Source organism: Acomys russatus, chromosome 30 (assembly GCF_903995435.1).
Source record: "Acomys russatus chromosome 30, mAcoRus1.1, whole genome shotgun sequence".
Lineage (NCBI taxonomy): Eukaryota > Metazoa > Chordata > Mammalia > Rodentia > Muridae > Acomys > Acomys russatus.
Window position 1 is genome coordinate 32,707,449 of NC_067166.1, and position 6,000 is coordinate 32,713,448.

Below are 6,000 nucleotides of genomic sequence, written 5' to 3' on the forward strand. Positions count from 1 at the left end.
TCTCTGATCTCAAAACTCCTGGCAAAATCCTTTTATTCAGAACACCCATATGCCAAGACGTTCAACACTTCACAAATCCTTGTGGGAACGGTGAGATTTTCAAACACTCTGATTGTTCAATCTACTGCTGCTTCTGAAAGCAAAGGTTCAGCAAGGAACTTTGCTGGAACAGAAACAGGCTCGGACAACTTTATGAAAAGCTAGATTTGACGTGGCTTTTGCTTCAGTTGTCATCTTTGTTCCCAGTAAAGTAAAAATGGATTTTAGAAGTTGCTCTCCTTTCCTTGCCTGGAGCAGCAGGTGTGTTTTGCAGCAGGATCACAGTGAAGCTGCCTCGGTATGATGCTGAGTCAATAAACCAAGACAGCCAAAGGGCTGTTTGTTCCTCAAATAGTTTCTGTAATAGACAATCATGGAAAGATAGTTCTTATAGGAAGAAATGACTTTAAACTTCTTCACAGAGTTTGAATACATGAGAACATGTGTTTTCAATTATCAATGGACTTATCTGTAAGGCTTTGCTGCCTCCTGTACAAATCAAGATGGAGGTTGCAAGGACTTCTTAATCAGGGGATGTTCAAGAGAGTCGAGACCCCCCCACAAAGTCTCTAATATGCATGTAAACCATCCATTGGCCATTGTGTACTGATATTCTTACTGAGGCAATAGCTTCTCAACTCTTGACTCATAGGAGAAGATGTTTGCTGTGTTTGTAAGCCACAGAAATACGCCAAGAACCTTATTCTCTAGAACAAATCTTTTGGAATGATAATGACTTTTTGATTTCATATGAGATCCTTGTGGATTTCTTTTCTCAATACGTATCACTAGTGATTTGGGCAGATACCATCTAGGGAGTGTCTTTTCTGTTGTAGGTAGCCATACCTACTTTGTTGAAGGACTAGCCACATGGCCCATTGTCTTTCATGCTTCCTCTTTCTTCCCCCGTTGCTTCTCCTTTTCTCCTTACTTTCCTTTTTAAAAATATTTTATTAATTTATTTATATTACATCTCAATTGTTAGCCCATCCCTTGTAAACTCCCATTCCTCCCTCTCTCCCACTTTCCCCCTATTACCCTCTCCTATGTCTGTGACTGAGAAGGACCTCCTCCCCCTGTATATGCTCATAGGGTATCAAGTCTCTTCTTGGTAGCCTGCTATCCTTCCTCTCAGTGCCATCAGGCTTCCCCATCAAGGGGACATGGTCAAAAATGCGGCAGCAACATTCATGTGAAAGTCAGTGCCCACTCTCTACTCAACAGTGGAGAATGTCCTGTCCATCGGCTAGATCTGGGTCAACAGTATTTAAGATAGTATGGTACTGGCACAGCAATAGGCTGGTGGATCAATGGAATCTAACTGAAGACTCAGAGATGAATCCACACACATTTGGTCACTTGATTTTTGACAAAGAAGCCAAATCTATTCAATGGAAAAATGATAGCATCTTCAAAAAAATGGTGCTAGTCTAACTGGATGTAGAAAAATGCAATTAGACCCATATTTGTCACCATGCACAGACTCACGTCCACGTGGATTAAAGACCTCAACATAAAACCAGAGACATTAAATAGGTGAGAGCAAAAAGTGGGGAAGAGTCTGGAACACATTGGCACCGGAGACAACTTCCTGAACAGAATAACAGCCCAGGCTCTAAGGTCAACAATTAACAAATGGGACCTCATGAGACTGAGAAGCTTCTGAAAGGCAGCAGACACTGTCAACAGAACAAAGTGACAGCCTACAGACTGGGAAAAGATCTTCACCAACCCTACATCTGACAAAAGTCTAATATCCAAAATATATAAAGAACTCCTTTCCCCTTTCTTTTTCCCTTTCTCTTTCCCATCCTACACTCTGTGGCTGTCTTCTGTGCTTTTGGGTTCATATGGCACAGCAGGATACTATACCATACTCAACCCTAAATGATCAGTTTCTCTGGCCATTACTTGATCTAGTCATGGTAATGGACTTGACAGTTTGAGTCATTACCTTTCCTGACATCGGGATCACTTTCTGTCCCTAACAGCTTTTTGGTGATTAAGGTGCTTTTCAGAAAGATAACCAACAATTTATATTTTGCACAAGGTTTTCATTTCTTTATTGATTTTTATTTCATTTTGTTCTCATTAAAAATAACTCACCACATCTCTTTTTGACCCGAAGTTGATTTTTGAATATGGTCTCTTAGAGAATAGCTTTTACTTTTCCTTGCCAGCTCTCTTCTCTCATTATGTATTATTTCACATTACAATTTAAGTTCAGTCTAAATTGCTGGGACAGCTGCTTTCATCAACCTCCTCTACATTTTGCTGACCACATCTCTAACTGCCAGGGTGTGGTACCCCAGGTCTTCCATGAGACTTGCTTCTAGTAGAAACACTGGAATAACATCATTGGGCTATAATTTGTGATGAAAGGTAAGAGAATTCTAGTAATTTTAAATAGTTGATGACAGTCTTACCATATCACCAAAAGGTATTAAAATTCTGAATCTTAAAATCAATATATTCCATATTAAGACTGTGTGTGAATACATAATTCTAACAGTAATGGGAAAATCTTGTGTAGACATCTGGTATACTTTTTCTTGTTTTGTTTTAAGTAGAGTTGATATTTTCATTTTCTTAAATTCTCAAGGGAAAACATTTTATGTTATATTGCTGTCTCTGGTTGTATAGTTTTTACAGCTACTGAATTATTTGAGCTAAATCCCAGTTTTCCTTTACCAAGACCCTTTTCAAGCACAAATGCATACAAATAGCATGTTAATGGTATATTGGAAAATAGATTTTGGGTATTTGTACCATTGGGGAAAATTATTTTCAATCAGAAGAGAGGTTGTTTTCTGTTTGTTTCAAAAAACATAGGATCAGAGTTCTATTAGAACTGAAAATACTTCTATATCTTACTTAAGAGCCTAGTAATTCAATTTTGCCACTTTTATTCTTCTCCATTTCATTAGCAACCTTCTCTTCAGCCACTGTACAGTAAAAATCCTTGCAGGGAGTGGTTAGTGCTTCCATGGGAGATGCCTGACAGCTTAGAGTAAACGCATGGGAGATTGTGTGTGGGGCGGCCTATACTCTGTAGCCACTAGGACAGTCACTGAAATCCTCTTAGATATTAAAGGGGGACTATCCTGAGCGATTCCAAAATCTCAAAAGGACTAACAAAGTTCATTCCACTTGTCATTGAGATTTGACAGTGATGTAGAGCAAAACCTTTCCGCAGTGGGGACTGGCTGCACCGAAATCCTTTTGCAACAAGGAAATTAGGTCAGCAGAAATTTAGGTCAACACCTTACAGAGGTGTCCTCATGCCTGAAAGAAGCCAGGATAATGTAAAATGCAATATACAAAAACGATATTGTTTTTGCATTTAATTTGAAAAAAAAAAAAGTGGTACCTTCCAAAGCTTACTGTGATATAAATTCAGCTATGATTCAGCAAAGACATTTATCATTTGCATCACTGGCATTGCTTCTGGTAAATGAAAAGGCAATACTGAGGTACTTGTAGCTGAGCCTGACTGACCCAGTTTGATCATGCAATTCAAGAAGTATTTATCAAGCCTCCATTATGTGCAATGAGTCTATTAGATAATGAAATGTTATGAAGATTAATAAGCATCCACCTTCCAGCCCCCCCTCCCTTTGATGACTAAGAAGTTTATAAACTCTGGTAGAGGAGAAAGCTGGAAGTGAACGAGAGTGCAGTAATGCCCAAAGTCATTGACCACACAGTGAATAAACTCCTACTGTGTGCTATAGGATAAAAGAATTGGCGTACACGATGTAAATCAAGATGACTAACTGTTGGACAGAGAAGAGAAAAACATCAAGTCAGTTTGGTGTGGGCAAGGGAAGACACTTTTCTTGAAAGTGGTAGGTTAACTGAATTTAAATGAGTGCAAGTTAAACAGATGGTGATCTGTAACAGGTCCCTGAGTGGAAGTAGTGGGAAGAAAGACACAGTTGGCACCTAGAGGCAGGAAGCCAGTAGAAATAGCTCTGCCTGAGAACTTTAGGGTGAGGAAGTGGTGTATGAAAGACAAAAAGACAGACAAGACTGTGTTGTATTTAGAGAGTAATATATGGTCCATCTGCCAATAAATATAAAGCATAGAGACAGAAGCTGAGATGTTGATATCCCTTGATTTATAACGAGATTGCATCCCAATATAGTTGTTGGTATATATTGCAAATTGACAGTAAGTAAAAATTTATTTGATATGCCACCCCGCTGGACACGCTGCCTTGCTTAGCAACAGTGCTTTGTGTAGTAGAGGCTATTTATACCTATGATCACAAGGTCTGCTAAGGCTGCACAGCTCTGTTGCATAAGGCTAGCTGAGGAGGAGGTTAAAGGTCAAAGAATACTTTCACGGTAAAGATGGGAAATTGTAAATTGAACCATTAAAATGTGGGACCCTAGTAGTTAGAAGGTTTGGTATTTTCTTTAGCTATACCTTGAATTCTGGACTTAGGGCTGTGACTAGGCCAGTGGAGGCACCTTGGTGATTTGGATAGATGTTTAAATTATAGCAGTGTGAAGTGTTAAACCATATCTACTGCCTCCACATGACTAGATATAAAGGGCTTTGATTGACATGTATACATTTACAATGTGTTGTCTAAAACAAACAAGGGATTTTGCTACTATTCTTTTTAAAGTAGTCTAACTTGATGTTTGGCATTTATGGACCAAAGCTTGAGTAAGAAATGGAAAAAAATTAGTATTTTCCTATTTTCATTGGTTGTGAGACCACCTTCTTACCACATACATCAGCTGGCTAAGCTTCAGCAGTGGATACTTCATGATCGCGTCTAATTCTGGTTTGGTAACACATTAAACTTTCAAGCAGTTAATGGCTCTGGTTTTCTTTCTGTTCAGCTTTACCCTTCATAAAAGCACCGGCAAGCGGAAAGAAATGACAGTAAGACTGAATTATGAACTTTAAAAAGTTGAGAACAAGTAACTACTTGTACTGTGAAAGCTGCCCTCTCTGCTCTTGATTAACTGTCTGCAATAGGTCATTGGTGAGTACTGTGTACCCTGCCGATGGTTATTGTAACAGACAGGCAGCGTAAATCATGAAGGGTGGGTGGGTGGGGGACTCAAACCTTTTAGGTTTCTATTAAATACACAGATTACTCAAGCTGTCTCCCTAAAATGAATCAGTTCCTAGAAGTATTTCCATTATATTCTGCATATCATAATTGTGACCAAAAATAAAATAGCATTTTTAAAAATTGAAGGACAGGTGAGTTTTCCTAATTTTGTTCACATAAAAGAAGCACTTTGGAAGTTTTAATAAGTAGAGACTTTCTGAATGAAATTTTGATACTAGGAAAAAAACAGGGTGTGTGTGTGTGTGTGTGTGTGTGTGTGTGTGTGTGTGTGTGTGTGTGTGTGCATGCTTTTATGTTTGTCAAGTGCCCATATTACAGATCATACAACATAAACACAGCATTCATGCTTTGAAAGGAAATATTAGTGGAAAGAAATATTAGTGTTAGTTGATTGGCTATTTTTTTCCTGCTAAGTATAGACTTACCTTCTTCCTTTTAGATGAAACATAGACTTGGAGAAGTCAAGTAATTCCCAAGACAGACATATCCAAGGTGAGCTTTTAAAAAGCTAAGAGACAGTCAAATCAGTGCCAAGACCAAGGCAACATGAGGAGGAAGGAGTTTCTTTCATCTTTCAACTCCCAGATCACTTCATTTTTGAGAGAAGTCAGAAAGAGAATAAAGAAACTGTGGAGGAATGCTGCTTATGAGTTTGTGCTCAGCCACCTTTCCTACACAACCAGGTCCAGCTTTGCATATGTGACACCACTCACAGTGGGATGGGCAGGCCTTCTCACATCAATCAGCAAGATGCTGATCGCATTTGAATAATCTCTCAATTGAGACTCCCCCTTCCTATATCACTCATGGGATTGTATCAAGCTGATAGTAAAAACTAGAGAGGACACGTTCATTCCAAAGTCTG

General features: G+C 38.9%; 1 long non-coding RNA gene across 1 annotated transcript in view; it reads left to right on the forward strand.

The window, feature by feature from the left end:
• Window positions 1-5,627, forward strand: part of LOC127212268 (uncharacterized) — a 60,112-nt gene extending 54,485 nt beyond the window's left edge. The window contains exons 3-4 of the long non-coding RNA XR_007833537.1: window positions 4,897-5,042; window positions 5,575-5,627. This is a non-coding gene — a long non-coding RNA (uncharacterized LOC127212268). The remainder of the gene's footprint in view (window positions 1-4,896; window positions 5,043-5,574) is intronic.
• The last annotated feature ends 373 nt before the right edge of the window (window positions 5,628-6,000 follow it).